A 12477-nucleotide genomic window follows, 5' to 3' on the forward strand; every position below is an offset into this window, starting at 1 on the left:
ATATTACTTACTTCTTATTACTAACGGTCACATAACTTGCAAAGTAGGTATTTTTATCTCCATTTTACAGATGAAGAAACTGAGGCTCAGATATGTTTAACCACATACTCAAAAGTCTGCTTAAAAATCAAACCAAACTTTTAGAGATTACCTGGTTCAGTTCCCTCCTTTTACCCACGAGGAGGCTAAGGCCCAAAGAAGAGACTCACTCAAACACAGGGCTCTTTAGGAGCAGCCCTGGTCATTGGGCACCATGAGATCAAACCCCAAAGTTTAGAATATTCCATGAATCTTGCTGTGCTGACTAATGTCCCTGAGAAATGTAAATTCCAAAGTAAAATTCAAATCCTATGATTTACACATTCCAGTGATTGGATTTTATCAGGACTTCTCATCAGTGAGTTTGGTCCAAAGAGTACAAGAAAAAAAATAACAGGTATTTGTGCCCCTAAAGAGGCTACTATTCTGTGTCAGCCAGGATCCTAGAGAAATAGCAGAATGGAACAAATAGCAGAATGTAAGTCCTTACTTACCATCAGCTCGTGCAGATCTGCAGCTTGTTATATTTTGACAAATTTTAATCACTGCATGTTTTGACTTGTCCACCCCAGTGATTGGAGAAGTGGTTTGTGAGTCATGTTATGTGCTTCCTCATATGTGTCAGCTACTGATATGTCAAATTCTGGAGAAGTCACTTAACCTGCTCAGTTTTTTGTGTTTTTTTTTTAAATTTTTCTTTATTGATTAGAGAGAGAGGAAAGGAGAAGGAGAGATAGAAACATCGATGACAGAGAACATTGACTGGCCGCCTCCTGCATGTCCCCCCTGGGGACTGGGCCCACAACCTGGGCATGTGCCCTGACTGGGAATTGAACTGGCGACCTCTTGCTGCATGGGTCGACACTCAACCACTGAGCCACACTGGCCCGGCAACCTGTTCACTTTTTACATTTATTTACACACACTTGTTATAAAGATGGTTTTATGCTTCTGTGACATCATTGATTGAAGGGTGATCATTAACAATGATTATAAATTTTCATTGGGAAATAGAAAACTACAATCTTCTTCTGTCCTGTTTCTTGGGTGGTTTGCTTATCTCTGCCTGTCTTAAACCCATCCTTTCCCCTCAGAAAGCAAAGTCTGTAGATGTCTTCTGCTCACTGCTGCATGCCTGATGCTTAGCACATAGGAGGCGTCAGTCAGTGTGTGGAACAGAATTTCTAAGTTGCAGCCTAAAACTGTGGACCATGGACTGAAAACTATTTTACTGTTTGTCTCAGCTGATTCATTAAAAATAAAAATAAAGAACTCATGATTTCTTTTAAACGACAGTACATTCATTTCAGAAGAAGAAAGTAATTTAACAAGAAGTACAGAATGTTCATCTTCTTTCCCACTCTGACTTCTGCCTAAGAAATTTAGTCCCTTAGGGGACATGATATTTTCAACCAGGGTTTACTGTTATAGTAATTTAAGAAATAATTTAGTCTTTTAAATATCTGCTTTGCTAAAAATGGTATTCAATAAAAGCCTTTGCTAAAGGTCTTCAAATTGTGTATATATTGAAGAGATGGTGCATAAATCAGATTTTTTCTCTCTTCGGTCAACTAAACAAAAGGAGTAGTTATCATTAGATGTTTTTTAAAAATCACTTTATAGGCTATAAAATTTATTTACTTATTTTTTCTTCAAAGGTCTTTAATTGATTTTTTTTTTTTTTAGAGAGAGACAGGAAGGGAGAGGGAGAAAGAGAGAGAAAAGCATTGATTGACTGCCTCCTGTATGCCCCACACCAGGGATTGAGCCACCAACCCAGGCATGTACCCTGACCTGGAATCGAACCGACAACCTTTTGGTGCACAGGGCAACTCCCAACCAACTGAGCCACACTGGCCAGTCAGGCTATAAACTTTATTATAGAATATCATTTATTTACTGTCTCAACAGGGATGCACCACACCTTTGCTATGTTTCTGGTACTCTTTTAAAGCATTTCAGTGAATACAAACATGGACATTTACTCTCAGAGCGTATAAGCCATAGGGAGAGAGGAGGACATAAATATGGATTTCCGAAACTGTGACATGTGCAGTGATAGAGATGCCCACAGGTGTTGTTGGGCACCCATGAGTACTAGGCACCTAACCCAACCTGGCTGGAATAGTCAGGCAAGGCTTCCTGGAGTTGGTCTTCAGCTGGGTCCTAAAGGGCGAGGATGAATTGATGCAACCATTGGAGATAACAATGGGGTGGGCATCCAGGTACAGGAGACAGCAGAACAATGACAAGAGGAAGGGACAAGCATGGGGTGCAGTGAAGGCCAACATGTGAGGCAGGAAGTGCAGACATCTGGGGATGGAGAGGGGCCGGGGGCAGATTACAGAGGGCTCTGTGAGCCTTGTTACAAAGCTTGGGCCTTTGCTGAAGTGGTGGGCGCCCAGAAGAGCTGTAAGCAGGGAAATGACCCGGGTAGATGGTGCTGTAGTAGGTGTCTCGTGGAGGGTGGGGATGGATGGAAGAAACACAACAGGAGACAGGAGGCAGGAGATGAGTTAGAAGGATGCCACTAATTCCAGGCAGTAGCTGAGGAGCATCAGAGCCAGGAGAGAGGTAGCTGGGGCTGGGAGGAGGGAACCACTTGAGACATGTGTAGGAGGCAAACACTGCAGAACCTGGTGCTTGATCAAATGCAAGGGCTGAAGAAAGGGAAGCACCAAGGAGGGCTTTCAAGGTTCTAGCTGAGGGGGAAGAAGAAATGAATGGGTGGATAGAAGGCTGAGGACCAGTCTCATTGTTCTGAGGGAGAGCTCACTTTCACTGGTTTTAGGGCCCGGAACAGAACAAAGTCTGTGCTTCCTCTGCCCTGGGGGAGATGGCCCGTGTTGCTGGAAGGGCTTCTTCCTGATTGCCCAGGCCTGCCCAGAGAAGAGGCGGGAACTCCGTTTGGAACAATGTTCCGAAGGATCTTCTCATTTTGCGCTCATCTGCCTGACCCGTCTCGAAGGAGATGGCTTTTGTCTGCCAGCGGTCACAGCACACGGTCCTGTGCCACAAAACGAAACGTTCCACTTTCACATACCTTAAAGAGTGTTATAAATATATATAGGGTCGTTCTCACTATAAATAAACCAATTATAAAAACTTCCTTTACAACAAATAAGCAAAGGATGAAATTGCCTAAAACTAACGAATGCATGGGTGCATCCTGAAAATTTATATATATATGTGGATATATGTAAAACCATCCAGTCAGAACCTCCTGCTGGTCCCCTGTTTCAGGGGGATGCCTTACTGTGTGTCTTGGTGGAAGGTTGTGCGAACTTCCAAATACAGGACCAAAAAGGACCACGTCTCACTCTCTGCTATGGCCCAGCTGCGGGCAGGCATGTGCTTTAGGCTTGAGGGATCACACTCGGAGGGAGTGACAGAGGAAGTTGGTGGGTTCTTGTTGGAGGCGTTCCTAGCCGGCATGGTTGGAGAGGTGTTGACCCCTGAGGTCTCTGCTGCAGCAGCTTTGCCTGGTCCTTGCTGTCTGGTCTTCTCGGGCTGTCTTCGCTCCCACCTCAGTTCTCCATGCCTGTTCCTTTAGCCTCATGACAACGCTCTGGACCCTGATAGTCTTCCAATAAAATACTTGTTCTTAGGAGAGTCAGGGTCAATTTCTGTTGTTTGTGAAGAATAAGCCTGACAGTTTGGAACTTCTGTGTAGGAGAGGCATTCAGGGACTGGGTCACACACGAACGCATAATGTCTCTTCCATCCACCTGTCCTCTAAGCCCCTGAGTCTCATGTGCTTATGTGTGTACTCTGGCCAAGGATTGAATTAGACCAGGGAGGATGATTTGTAAGTGTTAGGACTTACCAAAGAAGTCATCTGCTGAGAAGACTGGACTCGAGCCCGGACGGGGGATTTTAGCTTGCACAAAACTGGCAGATTCAGAAATACTGAGACAGAGAAGAATGTTGAGCTGTCCATGTGTGAAAGCAAAAGAGGAGGAATTGAAAAGCTTAGAGCTGTAGATTTTGCTTATAAAACCGTGGAATGAGCATCATCAGGGCAGCAAGGCTAAGCCCAGGGAAAGTTCAACTGGTGATAGTTTATAAATTTCCCAGAAGTACCCCCTTTTGTTATAAACTGTTTCTAAAATGGCTGCGTCCGATGTGGAATTTAGCTTGAAGGCAGGAGGAAGGCAGTCATATTTATTGACTACCTGTCGTGTGCCTGCCTTTTATCTATATTGGTTTATTTAATCCACCCCCAAACTCTACATGGTAAGTATAAATCTCCATTTTTATTCACAAGGAAACTGCACAGTTAGAGTCACACCGCTCAAAGGTGGCAGAGCTGGAATTTGAATCCAGAACTTTGGACTCCAAAGCCTGGACTCTTCCTCCTGAAGGTTACATGAGGGCAACAGGGAATATAGGAGCAGAGAGAGTGGACTGTTAGACCTCGGGAAGAAAATTCTTCTTCCATATACATGACTCTGGATCAGAGACATAGCTGACTGATTATTAACACAGCGCCACTGTGTAGTCTGAAGGGACCTTGTTTGTCTTGGCATCCTACACAATGCCACCTCTAGGTAACCAAGGAACTCACTTGATGGCAAAAGAAATTTAGTGCCGGGTGGGTGCTAACAGCATTAGCTGATTTTACCGTGTAACCCATCACTCAGAAGCTTGATAGAACCTTGAATAACGATCTAAAGACCGCTGGGAAATACCATCTTCAAAGTTTGGGCCTACTGTTCTACAGAATTCAGTAAACATAGTGTTTCTCCCTGAATGCATGGTCTTGGAACCAAGAGAGGAGGTGGGAGTAGCCCCACCTTGCTATTCCACCTAATAATCCACTGAGAGCATTTTGGCTTCCCATGCCTGAAATCTCAGGTTGTTGGGTTTGGAAGCTCATCAGGAGGCATAGACATGGTTCCATTACAGCTGAAGGTGAAAATGTCCCTGATTATTTGAGGCTCCTCATGCCACCGAACCAACAAGCAGACAGAAGGTTACTGAATTTGGTAGAGTAATTGATTTTTATTATTAGGGGAAATTAGGTTACTGCTACCCAATAAAGGCAAAACAAAACAAAACAAAAACATATCCAGAGCCCAGAAGACTCACTGGGTCACTTCTTAGTACTCTCATATACAATAATAATGGTTAGTAGAAAGTGTGACAACTCAGTAAGTACAGGGTCACTAAGGGCTGTGATCCTATGGAAATGAAGGGTTGACTCATCCTATCAGGTAACAAAATTGCAGGCATTTGAGGTGCTGAGGGTAGGGAGAAGGCGGGATAGTGGTATAAGAAGGTTTTTGATTTTTGTTGCCTGACCAGCAGCTGAGGTGTGGACTATAGTATGTCTTCTCTAATTAATTATACTTTTCTTTTTCTGCTTGCCTCTCTGCTCCTCATGTGAAGCGTATGTTACAATTTGGGTTATGAGTGAGATAGTGACTGTACCGACATCTCCTTACCATGACATGGCAGTTTATGGGACTTTGTGTCTCAGCACGTTGGGGATGAGAGTCTCTTCATCTGAATGAGGGACAAGATGGATGTTGAGTGGATCATGCAGGTTACTCTCAGCATCCTCCAGGGAGGCTAGGCCCTACAGACCACCTCACCTGGGCAGCCTGGGCTCTAGTTTCCCATTGGGTTTGGTTGTTAAAAGTTACCTGCAACGGATTGGAGAGTGAGAGGAGAGAAGTCAGAGTATTTCTTCCTCTCTCCCTCTTGGCTTCAGCAGTCTAGGCTCAGCCCTTCCTCGACTTCAGTTCCTGCCAGGCAGCTCCTCTGCCTTGATTTTTGCTCTCATTGGATTCTGTAAAACCGTTTTCCTCCCCTGAGACCCCGAGGTAGCAACAGTGTCCTGCGGCCCTCATCTCTTGTAGGCTCCCTGAACTCTGTCCACACTTCTGTGACTGATCCCTTCATTAAAACCTCTTAAGTTAAACTATGGGAGCAGAGTGTCATAACTTGCTGGGCCCTGTGAAACGAATTGGGAGCTGATTTCATTTTACTGAAGCACAAAAGTATCATTTTATTCATTCTATTGAAGCAGTCTTCATTTCCCCAAAGGATGTGTAGTGGTGTTTCTTGAAAAAACAGGGGTTCCTGTAATATTTAAGTCAATTTCATCTGCAAATGTTTGATTTACATGCAACCTTCCAGGAAGAAGTCATGCCAGGAATAATACAAAGTAAGAGGAGGGGGCCTTTTTAAAAGTCTTTTTCTTTTTTTTTTTTTTTTTTACCTAAGAAACATAGGCAAATATACTTTCTTTTTAGCATTACTTATGGCAAGTTACATCATTTCTATGTCATGTATGAGAAAGTTGGTTCCTTTAGATATATCGTAGAACTTTGCTGTTATTCTGCCTTTTTCAGTTGGCTGTCATCAAGTTATAATCCTTTGGCATATGCAGTAACCAAACATTTGTTTATTCCTCTCCAAGCTTTTAGTTGGTACTTACTGAATGCCACAAGAAGTCCTGTGGTTGGTGAGACAAAGATGATAAGGTGTGACTCTTGCCCATCAGGTACAAGCTGGGCTCAGTGAAAGGGTCATGGGCAAGTTCAAGTCTCTGCTTCTGAGTGTTCCCATAAATAACACTAATTTTCATTTATTCAACAAGTGTTTGTTGAATGCTTGCTATGTCAGTGCTAGGCAGTGGAGGTATGACTGAAAGAAAATGCCCTGGCCAGTGTGCTCAGCGGTTAGAGCATCAAGCTGTGGACCAAAGGGTTGTGGGTTTAATTCTCAGTCAAGGGCACATACTTAGGTTGCAAGTTCGGTCACCGGCCCTAGTTGGGGTTGTCCGGGAGGCAACCAACTGATGTATCTCTCTCACATTGATGTTTCTCTCTCTCTCTCTCTCTCTCTTCCCCTCCTTCCCTTCTACTCTATTTAAAAACCAATGGAAAAATATCCTCGGGTAAGGATTAGCAACAACAACAAAAAAGATTGACCGAAAGAAAGAAAAAAATAAACAATTTTCCAAAACAAACAAAGCAAAACAATCCTCCAAAACAAACAAAAAAGCAAAAAAACCTCAGCACCCCAAAACACATACTCAGGTGGTTCTGCAGCCATGACATTTGCAGTTTAGGGACCTGCTGCAGAGTTGTGAGAATTAAATGAGATGTTTATGGAGCAGCAGACACATAATAGATGCTCAATAAATGCTAGAGCCTATGATCATCTATTAGGGAGACAGACCCATTGCAGTAAGATGTAATGTGTGGTATATGTGTATAAAACAATAGAGCATGATAAAGGAGGAAGAAATTTATTCTGTTGTGGGAAGTCATGGAGGGTTTCACAGAAGAGCTGACATTTGAAGGCCAAACCTCACTTTCCTGGACAAAGGACAAGGGAGGATGACATTGGGCAGAGGGCAAAGCCGTAGTGCTTGGGAACAGGCGTTGGCTCAGTTTGCTGGAGCAGAGGTTGCATGGAAGGAGAAGGCAATGAGGCTGGAAGGCAAGTGAGGGCCTGACGGTGAGGAGCCTCCTCTGCCACACCAAGAGCAGAGAGCCCTTTGCAGGTGAGGTGAGCATCTTCCGTAGTTCAACCCCGGAATTCCGGAGATGGTTTAAAACCAGTGTGTCCATCCTTGGGCGTGGGGCATGCCATCTTCTTGTGCTTTAAACAGTTTTAAAGCTGAAGAAGCCTCAGGAGCCCCCAGTGCTGGAGAAACCAATGGATCCAGGGTGCTGTTTCAGAGCAGAAACAGCACTGAGTGTCTGACATGTGTCAGGCTAGGTATTGGGCTCCATACTTCAACCCATAAGGATGGTGAGAGGCGAATCTCATTCTCTTTGCTCTCAGCTGTGAGGACTAAGGTTCCCGGAAGCTGGGTTACCCACTTGAGGTCTCACCCTGAGGATAACAGTGGGGAGGAGAATTCCCATCCCTGGCCCTGCAGGGGCAGGTGGTGGGGGGAAGATTCCAGAACCTGGATGCAGGAGCTATGGAGTGAGAGAGGGCCACCACACGGGAGCTGTAGCCTTTGGTCAAAGAACACAGACAAGTGGCAGTGACTTGGGATAAAGGCACCAGGGGGATTAAACTCCCCAACCTCACTCTCTTCCTTCCCTGCAATCTCCTGCTGATGCCTCCCACTGAAAGACCCAACCAGAAGCTGGAGGGCAAGAGAGCCCAATGCTGCAGCCTGCTGGGGCACAGAGCAAGGCAGTGAAGGGCAGTGCTGGGTCCGAGAAGACAAAGGAGAAATACCCAGCACAGCCGGCAAGGGATAAAGAGGAGGTTTAACCCCCAATTTTTTTCTGGCTTCAGGTCCCTTGCTTTGTCCACTCTGCCATGTTAAAGCAGCAGCTCCCTCACTTCACGTGGCTCACCTGCACACTTACCTGGAGGGTACCATGTAAAGTCAGCAGCATCAAACAGCATGAAATGGTTGTTTTCAGTTACTCTGACATCCATTGTCCCCCCTTCTTTTTGCAACAGCACCCCTCCTTGGTACTTAACACGCATGCAATGGGTGGGGTGCTCCACTTGTGGGTAACAGGGTGGGCAGGTGGCCCAGGTGAAGCATTTCTCCCCAGGACAGGGGTAGAGGCTGGTGAAACTGACCCTGGTTCTTATCGATGTCACGGTTTCCTGTGGCAACACAGAGGGTCGCTGTCAGCAAAGAGGACCAGGAGGTTTCAGGCTGGACGAAGTGCTGGGGGACTGTTTCCTTAGGTCACCCCATTTCCTCTTAGGGGATACATCTGGATTGTGCTGATGGGATCCTGCCTGTCCAGGGTGAGGTCTTGTTGGAATTCCTAAAAAGTGTCATTTTATATGATGGCAAAAAATGCCTTTGTAAAGATATTTCATTTAGATCTGACCTCTAGGTGCTAGGGACAATTTCTTACTGGGGCATGAGCTCCATTTTGTTATACAGTTCTTGGGTCATGTATCTTCTTATAGAGTTATCAATCAATTAATCTCTATAAATCATCTATCTATACATCTTATATAGAGTAGGGCAAAAGTAGGTTTACAGTTGTGAGAAACAAGATTTTATCCTTGTATTATTAATTATTGAATTATTTTCCATACAAACAACTGTAAACCTACCTTTACCCTACCCTGTATATAGCTTATATAAACACATTGTGTTGCCCTGGCCGGTTTGGCTCAGTGGTAGAGCTTCGGCCTGTGGACCAATGCATCGCGGGTTCAGTTCCGGTCAAGGGCACGGACCTCGGTTGCAGTTTGTCCCCATCTCTGGTTGGGCTGTGCAGGAGACAATCAATCAATGTTTCTCTGTCTCCCTTTTTCTCCCTCTTTCTTCCTACTACTCTAAGTGAAGATAAATAGAAAAATATCCTCAGGTGAGGATTAAAAACAAACAAACAAACAAATAAATACACCATGTTAAAGGGTTCTAGGCATCTCAGATAGTCATCAAATTACAGCAATATAAAGGTGATGGTGTGTGGCCTTGTGTAGTCATTTCTCTAGAAGGTCTACAGGGGGCTGAGCACCAGCCAGATGCATCATCCTCTTGGATATAGTGAGACGTCAGGCCAATCACAGTGAATTGAAGGACTCCCGCTGGTAATCCCAGAAGGCTCTTCTCCGCAGGCATTGCTGAGAGGATGGGACATAGCCCTATAGCTGTTGCTGGCCATCGTGCCTCCGTGAGAGCAGATGGAGAGAATGAAGCTAACACAGAGGACGCGCAGCTGAAGATGTAGACTGGCGTGACCACCTCATCCCAGACTGCCCTGATTTAAAACTTAAAATCCCATATCCTAGGGACACCTTCAGTCTTGGGCAGATCAGAGTAGACAGTGTGTCCTGATGACATCGCTTGAGCCCCCCAATCCAGCCCTGTCCATGGACTTTTCACCGGCTTCTGTCTTTTGCAGCCAGATGGGTCCCAGTGAAGCCAGAAACGGGCAGCTTGGGGGATGGGAGCATCTGCGTGGCTTGGCCAAGGCACTAAAGTCTTCCAGTACTCTGATTTCCCCTACTTGAGATGAGAGGGTAGATGACTTTTATGTTCTCTCCCAGCCCTGTAAAATCTGTGCATCTGTATCAGTCCAGTCTTACAAACTCCTCTCCCTTTTCAAAATTAAAACAAAACAAACCTGCTGTGCCAGGTGTTCCTGCTGTGCAAGTGATGTGCTTGAGCTGATGTTATCGTCCCTCAGCACAGATTTGCCCGGATGGAAGTGAGGGCTGTCAAAAGAGCTGCCTGCAACCTTTATGGCAAGTTTCTTTCCTGGGAAGAGGGTTGGAGCACTAGGCATGAAGTAATGCAGTCCTGCCCTGCTTAACCATGGAGATACCTTCTGAGAAATTCATGGTTGGGCAATTTTATCGTAAGAACAGCATAATGTACTTTCACAAACCTAGATGGTACAGCCTACCACACACCCAGGCGCTATGGTACAGCCTATTGCTCCTGGGCTACAAGCCTGTACAGCGTGTTACTGTACTGGATACTGTAGGCAGGTGGAACACATGGGTAAGTGTTTGGGAATCTAAACATATCTACCCATAGAAAAGGTATGGTGAAGACGTGGTGTAAAAGATAAAGATGGTACAGCTGTGTGGGGCGCTGACCATGAATGGAACTTGCAGGACAGGAAGTTGTGCTGGGTGAGTGAGTGAGCGTGAGTGAACGTGAGGGCCTAGGACATACCGTCCACTACTGTAGACTTCACAAACATGGTGCACTTAGGCTATACCAACTTTATAAAACAACATGGGATTAAAACAAATACAAGAGGAAATGATGCAATTAAGAGACATGGTAAACATGAGACGGATGAGGCCGCTGCTAGCGTAACACGTACTTGGCATCACATTTCTTTTCATCGACGTGGGAGAGACACATTGATTGGTTGCCTCCCGGGTCCGCGATCAAACCTACAACCCAGAAACGTGCCCTTGACTGGGAATCGAACCCGCGGCTCTTTGGTCCTCGGGCCGATGCTCTAACCGCTGAGCCACACCAGCCAGGGCCGGTGTGCTGTACTTTTACACCGCTGTCAGCACAGTAGGTGTGTTTGCACCAGCGTCACCACACACAGGCGAGTAAGGCACTGTGTTAGGGCGTCAGCATTGCTAGACGTCAGGATGCCAGGATGCCAGGATGCCTGCGACGTCAAGGGGCTGGGGCATCACGGGGCAACGGGAATTTTCCGGCTCCATCGTAATCTTTTGGGACCGCTGTCCATATGTGTGGCCCCTCGCTGACCTGAAGACTATGCAGCGCAAGACTATGTATTTAGCTTGTGATATGAACAGCCGAGGGTCTGCGGGAATCAGGTAGGTTTCTCACCTGCAGCGAGGGCTCTGAGGGTGGAGCTTCCGCAGGCAACCTGAGGCAGGTGTGCTGTAGGTCACAGCTCTCCAGAGCAGGAGGAGACCTCGTCTGGGAGCCAGGATTCCTGGGTCCTGGAATGATCACTTAATTACTTCATGGTTTAGAATTAATGATGCATTTGAACATGTATTTTCCCCTGTGAATGATTCCCTCCACCTGTAGCATTCTTCCCCGGGTACTGGGCTTTATTTCACTACTTTCCACTTACTCTTTAGGTTTTGTCTTGAATGTCTTGTAGGGAGGTGTTTCTGGCACCCCTGGGACAGCTTGGTTTCTATAGTGACCCTGGTGAAGCAGGATAGATGTTGGTTGTCAAGCACACCGTCTCATCCCCCCCCCCCCCCCCGTTTTGATAACAACCTCTCTTTTCCTTTGGAGCAGTGATTCTCAACCTTCCTAATGCTGCAACCCTTTAATACAGTTCCTCACGTTGTGGTGACCCCCAACCATAAAATTATGTTTGTTGCCACTTCATAACTGTAATTTTGTTACTGTTATGCCTTAGGCGACCCCTGTGAAAGGGTTTGACCCCCAAAGGGGTCGCGACCCACAGGTTGAGAACCGCTGCTTTGGAGGACAATTTCCCCCTTTCTGTGTGGCTCTGGCGGGGCTGTTAATCACAGTGCCTGCCTCCTTTCCCACAGGGGTTGCCAGGTAACTAGGCTGAGCCAATCAGAGTCATTACCCCCAGCACAGTGATTAATCCATAGAGAGGCATGTGGGCCAATCAGGTCTTCTCTGGCATTCATCTGGAGAGACCCTGAGAGAGGGAAGGTCTCTCTGAGAGGGCTGCTGAGCCAGAAGCTGTGCATGTAGGGATACCAGAGGCTCTTTCTTAGCAGCGTTGAGGAAATCTCTTAGCATTAGCAGAGAGAAGGCACAGCACAAAGGGAAGCAATGATGAGTAATGGGAAAGGAATGAGAGCCCTTTTTAGAAATATACTCCCCATACCATAAATGGACCCTTTCAAAGTGTACAATTTAGTGGTTCTTACTTTATTCATGCATTTGTGCAACCATCACTATTATCTAATTCCACAACATTTTCATCACTCCAGAAGGAAACCCTGTAACCTTTAGCAGTCACTCCCAATGCCCCTTCCTCCCAGCCTTTG

This window comes from Molossus molossus, unplaced genomic scaffold (assembly GCF_014108415.1).
Source record: "Molossus molossus isolate mMolMol1 unplaced genomic scaffold, mMolMol1.p scaffold_m16_p_16, whole genome shotgun sequence".
Lineage (NCBI taxonomy): Eukaryota > Metazoa > Chordata > Mammalia > Chiroptera > Molossidae > Molossus > Molossus molossus.